Source organism: Dermacentor andersoni, chromosome 1, assembly GCF_023375885.2.
Source record: "Dermacentor andersoni chromosome 1, qqDerAnde1_hic_scaffold, whole genome shotgun sequence".
Taxonomy (NCBI): Eukaryota; Metazoa; Arthropoda; class Arachnida; order Ixodida; family Ixodidae; genus Dermacentor; species Dermacentor andersoni.
This window is the reverse complement of record NC_092814.1, coordinates 346282841-346300312: the sequence shown is the minus strand read 5'-3', so window position 1 is coordinate 346300312 and position 17472 is coordinate 346282841.

Below are 17472 nucleotides of genomic sequence, written 5' to 3'. Positions count from 1 at the left end.
CTGCACATTGTCTTTAACGCTTAGACGCTGCCGAAACCTGGTCATGCACGATGGTAGTTTTCGACCCTGCTCGACATACCAAGTGAGTCTTGTGCACGCCATCTTCTCCATTAGCTTCTCTGCACAGGAGGTCAGCGATACCGGTCTATATGAGTCCAGAGAGGCAGGATTCTTTCCAGGCTTCAGAACCGATACCACCTATGCTAGCTTCCATAAATGTGGGATATCCCCACTGGCCCACACTTGGTTAAAAATTGCCAGCAAATCACGTCGTCTTTCAACCGGTAGGCTAGTCAGCATCTGATTACTGATAAGGTCAGGTCCCCCGCACAGCGACGTTGGAGGCTGCTCATAGCTAGTTCCAACTCTCTGAGTGTGAAAGGAGCATCCATTAGAGACGACGATAGCGGCAGAGGCGGGTAGGTTGTGCCGGCTGACCTGCCGGAAAAGTATATTTCAGCAAAGGCATTCGCAAGACAAGCGAGTGTCTTGCCTAACTTCAATGCTAGGGCTTCAAATGGCTTGTTTGGTCGAAAGTTTCCTGCATGGTTATTATCGCCCCACCATATCCTTGGAACTGGCGTGAAGACCGATGGGCTTGCACAAAATGATGCCCATTGATCTCTTCTTAGTTTCTTTGTGTAACGTCGAATCACTGCGTTAATGCTGTTATATGTAGTATTCATTGTTGGGTCGCCCTTCATCCTCATCAGCCTCCGTTCCGCTCTTCTACGGGCAGCGCATAGATTTTTGAGCTTTAGATCCGGAGCGGGGAAGTGGTCGGGTAGCTTCAGCTCAGCGGTAGCTAATCTCTTGCAACGTAGCATGTCAGCAAACAGGTCTCCAGATGATTCGCTTAGGCCGTCCCTGTACGTATCCCAATGCGTCACAGGACAGGATCTTCGGCCGTTGGTTCTATATCCAGAAATGTTAACGAAGACAGGAAAATGGACGCTGCCCATTCTATCTTTACTCGTCGTTGACGATGCGAGGTTGTCCGCTGAGTGTAACGTCAAGTCAATGACACTGTTAAGAGGCCGGTGGTCAAAAAAAAAATTGTTGGCTGTTTGTCATTTGCCACGCAGAGTCCCTCGGTGTTTAAAGCACAAACAATTTGCTTCCCACGTGCATCAATCGCCTTGTCGCCCCAGAGAGTATGGTGCGCGTTAAAGTCCCCACATATAATCCTCGGAGCTGGGCAGCGGCTGCAGAGGCCTCTTATAATTTCTCCCATCGAGACCTTCTGGCGAGAGCTCACATATACAGAGGCAACGCTGGGGCTTCGGTTTCCCAGCCGTACTTGTACACCAGTGACTTCCAAAGCACTGCTGTAAAGCTATTGAACTGGTAGAACGTAATGTGGTATTTCACCTCTGACATATAGCACGGCGCTTCCGCTCGGAAATTTCAGAATATTTTGGTTTCCATGTGCGACATAACTAGCAATTGATCTGGAACTTGGAAGACCAGCCTCAGACATGGCCAATATTGGCACCGGCATGTTGCGTAAGAAACGCGACAGTTCAGGTAAATGGCAAGCAAGACCCATACAGTTCCGTTGCATAATAAGTGGCACCTGTGGGCGAGATGGTGAACATTGTGTCCTGACTACATCCATATTGCTAGGTGCTTTAAGAAGAGGCAGAGCTCACAATCACTGACTCGAGAGCCAGGACTACTTCGAACATGTCCTTCATCGAGCTCGCCAGCATCTTCTCTATGTGTGATTGCAAGGCCTTGAAGAGAGCACGTAGCACCTGCTGACAGTCCTGCTGCGGTGTTTTTTCATCGCAACGCGATTGGGGTCGCTGCAGTGCAGACACATAACTTTGCTGTTCCGGTTGTTCAGCAGTATTCTCGTCTACGGGGTCCCTGTTCATTGATTTGACTGCTTTAGCCGGTCCTCTGCTCGATGGCACCACTGTGTCCGGGATTCCTGGAGAAGGCTTCAGTCTTGGAAAACCAGTTGCACGTTTTGAGCTCCAGTTGATTTTGTCTGACTCTCTGCGACTCTCCGCCTTTTTCTTCGTCGTATTTTTCTCATCCTTTCCTGTTGGCCCCAATATAAACGTTTTCTTTCGCACGTAGAACACTTGCTATAACGAGCTGGATGACCACCACTACAATTTGCACATAGAAAGTTCTCGCTGCACAAGCATGTTTTGAAATCATGTGGTCCTCCACATCTCTTACACCGCTGCTCACCACGGCAGTACTTGGCCTCATGTCCATAGCGCTGACACTTGAAGCACAGAGGTGGTGTCTCAACGTAGTCAATGGTTTCGTTTGTTGTGAAGCCCAAGTTGAGCTTCTCTGGGCGGTCTATATTTGGAGCGAACGTAAGAACCAGGGAGCTGGTTCGCCTGCACTTCCAATCGGATTCGGAAATTTGAACCCATCGCGTGACTCTCCTTGCATGGTGAACACCTTGTGGCTTTAGGTATACCAACAGGTCCTCGTCAGTGTAGCACTTCGGTACTCTTTTATTAATGCACGTGTTTTGCAGGTGCGAACTGGGCACTCGTGCTGAGATTGCAGTCCCTGAGATTGACTTGCAGCTGAGAAGGGAATTCACATGCTCTTCTGTCCGTACATCTAGAAGCAGCGCTTCTTGAGCAATAAATCGGCTCCTAACTGGCGATGCGCCAAGAATTTTTTTCAATTTCCGTAGACAGAACAATGGGACACACTTTTTTCAGGTCGGCTCCTTGTGTGGCAGGGGTAATAATCACTGGGATTCCGACGGTCCTCTCCTTGCGGTGACGCACAAGCCTTAAGCTTTCATCGTCCAGATCTGAATGTCAGCTATGTCACACTCATCAATAAGCGTAGACTCGTCGTCTGTTTCTGTAGCCTTATATCGCTTACATTCACGGTTGCTCTCAGGGTAAGTCGGTGGCCTCTGGCCCGGTATCAGGTCAGGCGTAGTCATGACGGAGCTATCGCTGCTACCAGACCGGGCTCTTCTGCTGGCTCCTATCGAAGCGACTGGAGGCGAAAGCACCCCCAGCCCCTGGTAGGGAAGGTATCTTGGCGAGTCGTCCGACGTCTTTGACAAATCTACTTGACAAAACGTCGAAAAAATGCAAAAGCACTAGGGAGTGAGGCAGCAGTGCGACTGTGTCGAACCAAACTTCTTCTTCCTTCCCTTCTGCACTGGAAACCACCGCGTTTCCCCCTGTTGCTTGAATACAGTCGTCTCTTACATGCCCTATTTCCTGAAGACGTACTGGTGGGCTAGTTGGCCAGTCGTGATGGAATATGGAACAGCGCATTTCGAAGCAACGACACAACACACAGCGGACAAAAACAGTGCTCGTGTGTTTGCTCATTCCGCGTTACGCCGTTATTTCGAAGTGCGCTGCCGCACTCCATCGTGCCATATTTCGCCTTCCGAATTCGGACTCTCCTGTTGTTAAATATCAGTGTGTCGCATTTGCGAATGCTTATTCACTCGTTACAGGTACTGTACAGGTCGGTATAGAATTCTTCTGCTGCTTTCAGTATATCATCAAAATTGATGATGATATTATCCTTCTTATCTCTCACTGCAAACATCTTGCCCTGGCCTATGCCAAGTTTTCGTTGATTTCATGCTGCGGCCATCTTTTGCTGCTTCGTCAACATTTGCGCCGTTTTAATTTCGAATATCGCTTACTTTTTTCTCGATTATCAGCTTTGACAGTTCAGCGAGTTCTATCTGATCTCTTGAGTTACACACTTTGATGCTTTTCAATTTCTTTATTGCGTCATTTGTTACTCTGGCAACCTCTCTATATGGCTTTCATATATAATGAAAAACCTTTGATGCAATAGAGATACCAGCAGTCATGAAGGCATCGCGTAATCAAGGAGTACAGGAGGCATACCTGAATGTCTTGGGAAATACGGCGAATATCTTAGTAACCTTCGGTTTGCAGATGACATTGCCATGTTCAGAAACACTGGGAATAAATTGCAACCAGTGACTGAGGAGGAGCTTGACCGAGATAGTGTAAGAGAAGGGTTGAAGAATATTATTCAGAAGACAAAGGTAATGTTCAATAGCTTGGCGAGGGAACAAGAATTCACGATAGCCAGACCACCTTTAGTGTCTGTGCAAGAGTACGTATATGTAGGTCAATTGCTCACAGGGTACACTTATCATGAGAAGGAAACTTACAGACGAATAAAAATGGGTTGGACTGCATAGGGCAGATATTACCAAAACTTGACGGGAAGCTTGCCACTGAAGGCAAAAATGAGTGCACAATCAATGCATTCTACCGATGCTAACTATGGGGCAGAAACTTGGAGGTTAACAAAGAAGCGCGAGAACAAGTTAAGGAACACGCAAAGAACAATGGCGGATTTAACGTTAAGATACAGGAGCAGAGTGGTGTGGATCAGAGAGCAAACTGGTATAGCCGACATTCTACTTGACATTAAGAAAGAAAAAGGAGCGAGAGAGGCCATGTAATGTGCAGGGCAGATAACCGATCAACCATTAGAGTTACAGAAATGGGTGTCAAGGGAAGTGCAGTCGATGATGGCAGAAAATTATTTGCGGTAATCAAATTAGGAAAGTTCCCGGCGCAAATTCGGATCAGCTAGCGAAAGGCAGGGGTAATTGGAGCTCGCTGAGAAAGGCCTTCGTCCTGCAGTGGGCTTAAGACATACGCTGATGATGATAATGATGACGTTTCATTGTTAAATGAAATAGATGACAGTGCTGCAAGCAATTATTGCGGCTGTTACGAGGAGGTAGGCTAGCTTCGCTCCATTCTCTATAGTTCGGCACGTTTTCTCGGTCGATTTCACGCCGAACAAAGGGGGCCTATCACGGAGACGTTAATAGGCAAACTGGTACGTGGCACATCTGCCGAAAGCTTCCAAGAGTGACTCTCTGGCACGAAAAAAGAAAGCCTGCGATATGGCCTAATGGTCGGCGCATTGGGTTGCTGTTCTGGAAAACAGAGGTTCGATCTCGCAATCAGTCACGCATTTTTTTAGCAATATAGGGGGGACTTAATCCAATTTGTAGAAATCAAACACAAAACTCTAGGTGCGTTGAGAGTGCGCCTGGGTGCCCCGTTGTGCATGAAATCGCACGTTTGTGAGATAAATTGATACATAAACGTGGCTTCGATAAATTTCATAGTTCAAGGTAGCCGGTAACGCAGCCGCGCGCAGCTGTGGAGACGTCCCCGTCTTCACATTCTGAATATGCTATCGCATATTTAGCAAGCTAGTTTCCGGCTTGGTCTTTCTTCATTTGCTACTTTTACACATTTCGCCTTTCCCAAGTGTAGGCTATACACTTGCTACAATAGTTAACCCTGCAACGCCTTGAATAACCTCTCGCGTGCCCTACCTTGCCATCGGCTGCTTCGCTCATTTTTTCGTTGCATAAAATGGCAGAAAATAAAAGAATACATATACCTTATTCCACAGAGGGCAACAGTAAGAAAAGCAGCAATTTGTGTGAACATCATACTACGTGAAAGCTTTCTCCTTTAAAAAAGGAATCAGGGAGCACTGCATACTAAGAAGTCGATATTCAGAGTTGTTTGAGCTTGGTGAGTGTGCAAACAGCAGGAGGTTTACGATACCATGCTTTGTTTACATTATCGTGTTGACAAAGGTTTAGTTACTTCAGGGCCGTTATTCAAATAACAGAGCAATACAGGCCAGAAGAGCCACTTCGCAGCGGGTACTGAAATGGAGCCAGATGTTAATCGGCTGCGACACAGTCACCCCACGTTACAAAACCTGGCTAGTTTATCTGGGTGGGGGCGCAAACCTTTTTTTCAAATATATTTATTAGCTGCTGAAACGTCGACAGTTTGAAACTTCGAATAAAGAGCTTCGTAGGCAGCCTATGCCTTTTAAATTAATGTTTCGAGAGATAAAATTGGAGAGTAAGAAAGCGGGATTCGGCATTTCCGATTTCTCACCATCTATGGACGTGCGAATAGTGATTTTTGAGACCTAATCTAATGCAAATTGAATAGGGCCAGAAAGCACTCGAACCGACTTTTCGAATGCTTTTCGAATAATGAATAGTCGTTATCACAAACAATATAAAACAATCTTCACACAACAGTATTCTCAAAGTTAGCAAGTATCTGTCATTACATTGTATGTCATGAAACGTTGCTCATTAAAAGCACAAGTAAAGCATTACGAGCAATGTAATTTCTTCGAATTCGCAGAGCTCTTCAGAGAGTGGGAATGATTGCTGTGCGACCTGCAAAGTCTGGTTACGTAATTAACGTAGCTGCTTCACTACGAAAGTTCTCGTGTTTTATGCATGCCCGCGGGGCTGAAAATTTGCCGTACTATTGCTCCAATTTTATGTTTATTTGGGCGCAGTTGACGTTTCGCAAAATAAAAAATATTCGAAAAGTATTCAAAATAGAGCTTTTACGACAAGTCCTTCTTCCATTGGAAGATCGAATCGAATAAGACGCTATTCGATTCGCTATTCGCAAGTTTCGAATATCCGCACACCCCTATCACCGTCTTTTTCTAAACAGCGATGAATGATGAAGGGATGGCGTCCTTGGAGCTCATTCATACAGGTGCCCGAGCAGAACGAGGGTCTGACCCAATGCATTCGATTTTCGACCAAAGCGACCATTTGCGGTCACATGCATACAACCGGGAGCGTTGCGACCGTGCAATTTGTTCGCGCAAGCTCTGCAAGTTGCGAATGTGAATGAGCCCTTAGTCTCACGCATGGAGGGTCAAATAATAGTTTCCTCGGTCGCACAAGATCACGGCATCGAGCCGCAGCTATCACCATGTATACGCGAGAACTGCACGTTTTGATCGAAATGCAGTGCACAAACAGTTGGCAATTTCTTGCGGGTTGAAATCAAGGTAAATGTTGTACAACTATAGATGCAGCAACTCCCTTTTTTCACGCTTGCTGCAACCCAATAGATGTCCCTTTTTCCCGGGTCTCTTAGTTAAATGTCATATCCTATTGTTCACATCCATTTTTTTTTAAGTCGGGTCCGCGGCTTCTTAAATTTGTCAATTACGGCAGCTTTTTAAAGTGAAGCTTTCTTTGCCGACCATCCCGCTGTTTCCCGTTGATCGGTCAGTCGGCCGGTGGTCCGGTTTTCGCCGACTAGATTCATCCTCACTCTTTTAAAAAAAGCAAATGAAAGATTATGTATCCACAAATGGGCTCCTAGACCGCCACTAGACTTCCGCCTCCAATGGACCTCTGCCTCGCTCCCCGGCCATCGCCCCTGGATGATGCTGACGTATGCTGCCTGACACCTACTCTCCCTTTCTCCCTCTATCCCCTCATCTTTCATCCCCCGCCCCCATCCCCAATACGCTGCAGACTTAAGCGTACTTTCCCTCTCAAATCAATAAGAAATGGCGTTTGAGGAAAGTCCGCCGAGAAAACGTTCTTCCCTTACCGGAAACTGCGGTGACGTGACATTGACGTGATGGTGAAGTGAGGAGGCGCGTGACCGCCGTGTGAACCATGCCTTAAAGAAGACGGAGTAGAGGGAGTGGTACGTATGGCGCGGGCGTTTGCATATAGCAGCAGCACATTTTGTTATATGGAGAAGAAATGCAGCAAAACCGAGTAGCACACTAAACGCTGTAGCATTCGTAAGTATGCGAGGTAATTGGTATGTTCTTTTTATTTCTCGATAAGGGAGCACCCTGATGCAATATACTGCGAGCAATGGCAAGCACTGATCAGGTTCGCTTTGGGCTTAAGGAACGCAGACATTAGCATTGCCTAGTACGCCATTCTACTGCGCTCACTATATTACCTTAATTATAGACTGTTCCTCGAACATGGCCTACTGAATGCGTTGCGTATATACGCCTTTCCGTTAACTTTATACTATATATATATATGCTGTGGAGTTGTGGAGTTGCATAAATAAATAATATCGAGGGTAAATAGTTTACTGACAGTGAATAAGGTAACATACCGAAGTGTCGGTAGCCTGTGAACCTCAAAAATGTTAACTTAAGAATTTGAACAGGCAGAGGCACACGTAGAAATGCAGCACTGTATATTAGATATACCATACAGGCCTTCTAAGTTCAATTTAAAAGGGCCAATTAACATAGCCCTGCGTGCGCCACTAACAATAACAGGGTGCGTCGATACGAAGTTTAGTGTCAATGATATTAAGAGAACAAAAAAAAAATAGAAAACGCAATAGATGTATGCTGAACTGAACGCGTTTTTTCTTTCTTCCTTCCTTTCTTTCTTACTCTCTCTCTCTCTCTCTCTCTCTCTCTCTCTCTTTCTTTCTTTCTTTCTTTCTCTTTTTTTTTGCCCCTCACGCCATTTTCGCAACCTCTCCAATCTCTGCTACGGAAGAACGTCAGCTCTATTAAGTCACACGCGCTCAACGAAACTCATTGTGGCCACAGCCCGCTTCAGCTCTAAAATTCATCTCGAATCAAAACATTTACACGCGACGTAAACCAGCCAGCGCTTAGCTATCATCCTGTATAGCCACGTGTAGTCCTGCTCACGAGACAAAAATGCACAATCACTCACAAGCCCGCCCGACCAAAGGACCGTTGGAAATCGGCGCTGATTAGAGAAGCTAATCTAGCTGGCAGCGACGACCCTCTAATCTTCTTGTGGCGGGGCAGAGTTTGTTACCGGGGTGCTTGCAATGCACGGATAAATACGCCAGATTATGAACTTATGATTATACGATGATGATTATACGCCCATGAACCAGCCGTAACGGTATACTGACATGGACGAGATTAGTGATATATTCTTGGATGGTAGCGATAAGTGACACAAACAGAAACTATCATAAGAAGCCAACAAACACTGACGCCAAGGACAACATAGGGGAAATTACTTGTGCTTAATAAATGAAATAAAGAAACGATAAAAAATGGAAATGAAAGTGGTCGAAAAAACAACTTGCCGCAGGTGGGGAACGATCCCACAATCTTCGCATTTCGCAGGGTTCTACGAGGAAGCGTAAATACCCAAGAAAGTGGGCGGGTAAACGGCGCCGCGGTAGCACAATTGCTAGAGCATCGCACGCGAAATGCGAAGGTTGTGGGATCGCTCCCCCCCCTATGCGGCAAGTTGTTTTTTTCGACCACTTTTAATTTCCCTTATTTATCGCTTCTTTATTTCATTTATTAGGCACAAGTAATTTCCCCTATGTCGTCCTTGGTGTCAGTGTTTATTGGGTTCTTATGATATCACTGATAAAAATCGGGCCCCTCGGTTTACAGACCGAGACTATAAGAAGACAGGACGAGCGCTAACTCCCTATTATATCTTTATGGAAACTATGGCGACATATATATAAATGATTGCAAATACCGCAGCATATCAACATGACAAGGTCTATGACAACATGCCATCGACATGACAAGGTGATATAATGCAGGGCGTGTGTGCTGTCGGTTTCGTTATCCGTTATGACCGTCTTTTTGTCGTCGTGGTCTTCGTTGTTGTTGTTATTGTTGTTGTTGTTTGGGGGGAGGGCCCATCTGACGGATATACTTCGTAAGCTCGCTCGCGTATTCACGGTGTACAACGGCCTCAGGAAAGCCAGGCTGTTCGCCGGCAGAGAGGCCAGTGCACAATGCACGACAGAAAGAAAAAAGTGTCGGGATATCCGACACCATCGCATTTTTTGTTGTTGTTTAGTTACCGCCATTAGTGGCCCTATTGTCACTTCTAGATGTGGTTTCCTGTCGTTTCAACTATCGAGGACCAACTCAGATGAACGGGAAAGCCTCAAAAATTAAAAAAAGAAGAAGTGTGAAAATCTCTGTAGGATTTGCGGAGTGCATGGATTGAATTGGCGCTGAAGAACGTCTACTCATTGTTTACTGATTCGAGCTGTTCCAAGAGATGACGCAAAAAAAAAAAGTTGTTTGGCAAACAATGAGTGGAAATAAACCGGGCTGCCTTCCTTTTATCGTCCAAAGTATGTCGGCAGATTCCACGGCGTTAATTTAATATGAGAATCATGGGGCCCGGCGTACGGATTTTGCAATGCGTGACAGCGACACCTCCCGTTAAAAGTCTCGACGCTTTCTTAACGGCCTTTGCTCGCTACCTGCACCTGCAGATAAAGTGGGTATTGGCATCATTCGGGCTCGTATGAAGGCGCTTCCCCCGATTTCTTAGACAGCACATAGTGCAGCTTTCGAGAGTAATTTTGAAGACTTTTCGCCATACGGTTTCCGTGACACCTAGTAAAAAAATTGTCCGCATAGGTAAATAATACGCTGTTAATGTAGTTCCACATGAGTTAAGCGCTTTTGCTAACATGCCCAACTTAGTTATTGGAACCACTGTTCAATTAGATTAAGGTGTTCGACCTATTTATTAAAATAGACGTGCAGCAATATTAAGAGTAGTATGCAGTAGAAGTAGATGTGCCGAGAATCTCGACCGTAGTAGGAGCCGATGATCAAGGACACTATTGTGCGTAAGTTCCATATAGTAGGTGAAACATTTTTTTTTTTCAGATCTGTTGTGCTTAGTGTAATGGAACATTTGCGTAAACAGAGTATTGTAATTATGTAGCACGCACAAGATACTGCGTTCATGAAAAAAGTAGATAATGCGAAAAGCTACAGCTGGAGGCACATGACCCCCATACACTGAATGCCGCGCTGCGGAAGAGGACAACGCACCGATTAAAAAAAGTTGTTATGCAAACCCCCTGCAGTGCGGCATTCAAGGTTCCCGAAGCACAACAGATGCCTGATCGTGCAATCACCTTGCAGGTAGCTGCCTTCCGGCGAAACAGCCGCATGCTCTACCCCTTAGGCCATTATAGAACGCGCGTCAAAATCACTATTGGAAACGCCCATCACGTGTCTCTCGCATTCTTCCCTCAAAGCAGCTAGTGCGTGTTACGTCTGCACTGCATTCGGGGGATAAGCGCATGCTTTTGTTTGTTTGTTTTTTGTCAGACGAAGGCAATAAATACAGAGTAGGTGAAGTCCTAGTATAATGCGACCGCATTTAAATGCGTGTTTTACGAAGTGCTGACCAGAGCAATGTCTATTACTTTCGCCAGGCCGCGACCACGAAACCGATGAAGCAGGATGCCAAAAAACTGGAAAGCGAGGTATCTTTGTTGTCGTTGTTTGGGACTCCAGCAATTGTTTTTGACAGCATACGATTTCAGATTTCAAAATAAGCTGGGGAGAAGGCGGTAAATTCTTGTTTGGAGCGGTACCTTCGGGACATAATCCGTTGAAGCTCCCACGTCGTCGACTGAAGCTCGGCGTTATTCCCGTCGCGACGCCCTGCAGCTGGCTCCTTGCTTTTGGAGTCTCGAGGATTTTTCACAGCGCGCTCGACTCAATGACACACACAAAGACACGCTTTCTTCGGCGTTTCTTTTTCTTATTGTTATTTCTTTAATGCTATTGGACTATTTTTTGTGGCCTGATGCCTATCAAGAGAAGCACGTGTTTTTCGCGGCAAATTCGACAGCGCGGGTGAAATCGAATCGTACGCACTGACGTTCAACTTGGCAGGCCGCGCACGTGATCACAGGATGCTCACAAATCAACGGAAGATCTGCATATATTTCACTTTTATTTATTTTTGGGACCAAGAGAAAGAGAGAGAAAAGATGAGGAACAGAAAAGTAGGCAGACCCAACGCGTAAGTTGGAATCTGCGTGAACTAAAGCTGTAGTGAAGCGCGTGAAACACGCCTATTTACCCGCATATATACGAGTTTACGTTAACATTGCTGTGCAACTTAACGTCGGCGCGTACAATTTTGCTTACTTTCATGGCCATGCAATGTGTGACTTCGTGAAATGTTTAAGTTTATCCACCAGAAAAGTCATCACTTTATTCTCGTGCAACATTCACGTCCACGCAGTGTATACACCGTGCACAGGCTATGCCGAAATGCAAACGCTCCAAATCAGGGGGATCGGCAGTGTGAGACGCACACACAGCGAAGTCGCAAAGACTAAAGCGAAGTACCATGCGTTTCGAGGGGAAGTGTGGCGATAACAAAAACAAGCACGGCGCGTATGAAGTAACACTTAAGCTTTCTTCTGTGTCCCACTGGGACATCCACATTTTAGAGGACTGGCAAATAACGAGCACATCCCCTGTGGCATACAGAATCGCTAAATCGAAGAAAGTCGATAAATAAACGAATCTGTGGAAGAAAATTCGCCATTCTAGTAAACTATTGCTGCGCTTTGCAGATATCAGCGAGCGGAGATTTTGTGAACAGGTGCTGCGTAGGAATCGAAGTGAGGCAAGCCCATTCAGGAGGTTCGACCGAGAACAGGCACACAACCAGTGGAACATACTGAGTGGTTAAATCAAAAATGATAAAGTAACTGAAAGTAACTGTTAAACGTAATTCACCATTCTGCTAACAGATCACTGTGCTTCACAGATGCTTGAGAGTCGACATTATATGTTGCTGTGTTATGGAAGAAGTTATTTTTTTTTTTACGCAAGACAGTGATCATATCCAGATGTCACAAAGGATATTTGGTCAGCAAACAAGAGTTGTGTAAGCACTTTCTCGGGTACTTTCCTATGCGCGTTGTATATACAGGACGTTCCAATGATCATGTACCAAGAGTTAAAACAGAGAGCAAATGAAGAGGAAAGGCAGGGAGGTTAACCAGATATGAGTCTCCGGTTTGCTACCCTACACTGGGGATGGGGGATAGGGGTTAGAATGATAACGGAGAGGAAAACGCTAAAAAAGGAAAAAAAGAAACACGCACACATGGAGGCACACACACAAAAAGCGTTCCAGTTAAAGTCGTTCACACAAGCCGATAGAACGCAAAAAGCGCAATAGCGCTTGCACGGCCCTCTTCTCTGATGGTAGGTCCTTTCGATGTTGCAGGATTCTTTTTTCGGATAGCGGTCGGTCGTACAGTTGGTCAAGTTCGTGGCGAAGGCATTCCCTCTGTGGACTGTACTGCGGGCACGCACACAAAATATGGCCAATTGATTTTTCATGGCCGCAGCGGGCACAGGTTGGGGTGTCGGTCATCCCTATGCGGAATGCATAGGCTTTGGTAAAGGCAACGCCCAACCAAAGTCGATTAAGAGCGTGGCGTCTCTACGGCGAAACTGTGATGGCGCTCGAAGACTTAATGTGGGATCAAGTAAGTACAGTCGCGTATTTCTTAAATGTGGCTCATTCCATTGCGATGCGGTGCGCTGCCGAGCAAGTAGGCGGATCTTCCGCGCTGCGTCAGTTCTGGAAAGACGAATTGGGACGTGGTGCTGCTCAGTATGGACTGAGCGGGCAGCTTGATCCGCCCGTTCATTGCCGGTAATCCCGCAGTGACTTGGAAGCCACTAGAAGGTTATTTCATGGCCTGCATCACTTATATGATATGATATGAACGTCTCTGTAATATGGAATGTTAGTTATTCGTGCGGTCTGCGTCGTAAAGGTGACAGTAGAGACTGAAGTGGCCGCCTTCGAATCGCAGAATATCGTTCACTTGTGTGGCGTTTCACCACCAATGTGATGAAGGGCAGTAAAGAGCGCTGCGAGCTCTGCTGCCGTCGATGTTGTCGCGTGGGTCGTCTTAAATTTGATTGTTGTAGCTTTCGCTGGTATGGCGATTGCCACCGCGGACCTGCTTGGAAGGACAGATCCATCAGTGTAAATATGCGTAGAGTCAGGGTAGTTCTCCTACAAATATAGTAGCCTGAGCTGTCTAAGGGCTGGCGATAATAGATCAACTTTTTTCGAGATACCAGGTATTCTGAGGTTGATTTTTGGCTGAGCGAGGTACCATGGAGGAATCGAAGGTCTCGCAGCTGGAGTGAAACAAGCTGGCAATGATTCATCATATGCGGTTATCATTTGGCTGAAAGATGTGTGTGGTCTGTCCGCTGGTAAAGAGGCTAAGTGGTGACGAGGAGTCCTGGCTAGATGCCTTATATGGGTCCTGAGTACTTCAATGTCAATGTGGGTCTTGACAAGGTTGTCTCTAGCGATTACTATCGTAGCCACTGTTGAAGCACTCGGAGGCAGGCCTAGACAGATCCGGAGCACTTGACCCTGAAGACTTTGAATTGTGCGTAGATTCGTTTTACCTGTGTTGTTTATTGCTGGAAAGCTGTATCGCAGGAATCCTAGAAAAAGCACCCTGTACAATTGTAACATGGCACTTGTTGACATTCCCCAGGTCTTGCCAGCGAAAAACTTCAACAGGTGGCAGATTCCTGCCAACCGCTTTTTCACGTATGATACGTGAGGGCTCCATGACAAGTTCCGGTCGATTATGACACCTAGAAACTTGTACGATCGGACCCGTTGCATTATTTAGCTATTTATGATTACGCTGTAGCTTTCCATGGGTTTGCGCGTAAATGGCACTAGTGCGCATTTCTCGGAGGAAATTTCCAGGCCTCGATTACGAAGGTAGATAGCGGTTTGTGTGGCGGCTCTCTGATTTCTCGCTCGCAACTGTAGGCGTGTTACTGCAGACATCCATATGCAGACGTCACCCGCGTACATTGATAGCCTGACTGTGGTTGGCACGTGCTCAAGGAGAGCAATTAGTGTTAGCTTAAATAACACAGGGCTAAGTACACCGCTCTGGGGGACACCGCGGTAGCTATAATGTAGACGACTATGGCCTTCCTCGGTGCTTATAAAAATGGATCGCATGGAGAGATAGCTCCTTATCCATTGAAACATCTGACCACCCACTCCTACCTCTGCGAGAGCAGAGAGGATGGCTTCATGCGTAACGTTGTCATACGCCCCTTTAACGTCGAGGAATAAAGAAGCGCAGAGACGCTTACGGCATTTCTCATGCTGAATGTAGGTGACCAGGTCGACGACGTTATCGATCGATGATCGACCACGTCGGAAGCCCGCCATGGCATCTGGGTAGGTGTTGTGGTACTCCAAGTACCACTCCAGGCGTCCTAGGACCATCCTCTCCATTACTTAGCCCACACAGCTCGCCAAAGTGATTGGGCGATATAAGACTTCCAACGGCGACTTGCCAGGCGTCAGCAGTGAAACAAGGCTACTTGTCTTCCAGGTTGTTGGTAGCGTGCCATCTCTCCAAGATTCATTGTACACCTCAAGGAGAACTCCTCTCGCTCGCTCCCCCAGGTGACACAGAGCTCGGTAGGAAATTCCGTCAGGTCCTGGCGCTGATGTGCGGCTACACAAAGCTAATGTGCCTTAAGTTTGTGGATTGAGAATGGTAGATCCATCCAGTGACCACGTGGTGGCGGACAGCTACTCGAAGGCGATGGAATGTTGGTAGCTGTGAGTTGGCCGGATAATTTGGCGAAAAAATCCTCAGCCACGTCCATCTCCGATCTCTTTTGAGAGAGGGCAAGAGCCTTGAAGGGGAATCGCTGTACGGGGAGTGTCCGGAGACCGCGCCCCGTTCTCCATAGTTGCGATAAAGGCTTGCAAGGATCTAGCGACTCACAGAAGGCAGTCCAACGTTGCGATTCGAGCTTGTCTAACCTGCGTTGTATCTTCTTTTGTGTGCGCCTGGCGGTCCGTAAATCGTTCATTGTCTTCATACGTCGGTATCTTCGTTCAGCACGTCGTCGGATTGCTCGAAGTCGTTCTAGTTCCACATCAAATTCATTCAGTTTCGAAGAGCATGTGAGAGTACGCATAGTGTCTTGCACCGCGCTCTTTATTGCCTCTTCCAAGTCGAAAGATGGATTGGCGTCGCAGTGTTCTTCCATAACAGTCTGAAATTTAGGCCAATCCACTCTTTGGATCGTATCCCGTATTTTGGAAGGGGACAATCCTCTGATATTGATGTACAAGGGGATATGGTCGCTTCCGTGCGTCTCTATATCCGCAAACCACCCTGCACGTCTGACAAGGCTTCGTGGAACAAAAGCCAAGCCAAGACAGCTGCTGTACGTGGAGCCACGTAAGAACGTAGGACTTCCATCATTCAGCAGCCAAAGTTTATTACTGGAGGCGACAGATACCAGAGCTTTGCCTCTTATGTTGATCTTCGGACTTCCCCAGAGTGTATGATGGCCGTTGAAATCTCCAATGATGACCCAGGGATTTGGAGTTGAGGAAAGGATGCCTCGTAGTATTTTGTAATCAAATCTCCCACAAAAGTAAAGGCCAAATGCTTTTTCCTTACGTTTAGGCCTATGTATTGATTATTGACATTAGGTGGTACAGGCTAATGAATGTAGGCGAGGTCACGGCGAATAAACACCAAAACCTTACTGTTTTCATAAACAGTTGACGACATAAACGATTCATATTCAGAAAGCCTGATCGTGTTCGATAAGTTCGGCTCGCAATTAAGCGACGATGATGGGAAACATATTGGCGTACGCGAAGCGACGGAAATACGAATGGCGCGCTCCAAGTCCGCGGGCATTCCACTGAAACATAGCTGCTTGTCGGACCTTTTCCCTAAACAACCGTGGCTGTGGAGCCATGATCTACTCAAGGGTTGCCAGCACCGGACTCAGATCGTCCAGTGCTTGAAGCGCACTTCTGGCTGACGATGTGTGCATGTTGCTTAGCAACACGCGAATGACATTCATTAAAGGCCTCATAAGTGCTATCACTTGCTCATCTGTTTTCCGCGACTCCTCGGATACAGCACCTTGCTGTACTGGGGGTGGCTTCCTCTGCGACTCTTCTGGCGGTCGAGTACGCGGAAGTGGCGGCCATTCCTTTGTGGAGAGAGATCTGGCAGTTTTCTCCCTTCCAACATCGGTGTTCGGAGTGCTGAAAACTTCCGCTGATGAGGTTGCTTGACGAGTTGACTTTTCCTGAAAGCTTGATGTTTTCCGTCGTGAAGACCTTCGACGCTGACGTCGTCTTCGCTGTACTTTCACAGCGGCCTTTTTGTGGGTAAAGTTGTCTCTCACCATTTGTGTAAGAATGGTAATCTCTTTCTTGATCTGCGGACAGTCTTTCTTGATCTGGGAACCGGGAGGATCCTCGTGGTGTTGTACATCCATCACCGCGATGGAGGGGGCGGTAGACCCCATAGGTGCAGTGAGAAGCCCAGAAAAGCACAGAGACGGACGAGATGTGTTCCGCAAGAGAAGCAGTTCGTCTTCTTTCCCCACCAAGATTTAAAGATATATAAAGTGAACACTTTGTCTTCACGTCTTATTTGTTTGGTTCACTTTCGTTCCTGGCAAAAGCTCGACCGTAATCGGATTCTCGTTGCCGTAGGTATGAGAGATTCCCGCGCCTAAAGACTGATCTTCTACACTCTTCCTCAACGACAACGCTGAAAATAGTAAAGCAGGTTCTTTTTCCTCCAGACCCCTCAGATACGGAAAACACGTTTGCTAAGCAAAGACAAAGTAAACGCAATAGTTTGATAACCAGGAAAAAAATGAAGTTTGATCTCTTTGGATTTCGCCCCGAAAGCCTAGAGACATGTCGTCAGTCTCACGTCACCAATTGCAGTTTATTTATAGTTATATATTTGTGGTGTATATATGGGTCACTGTGGCTCA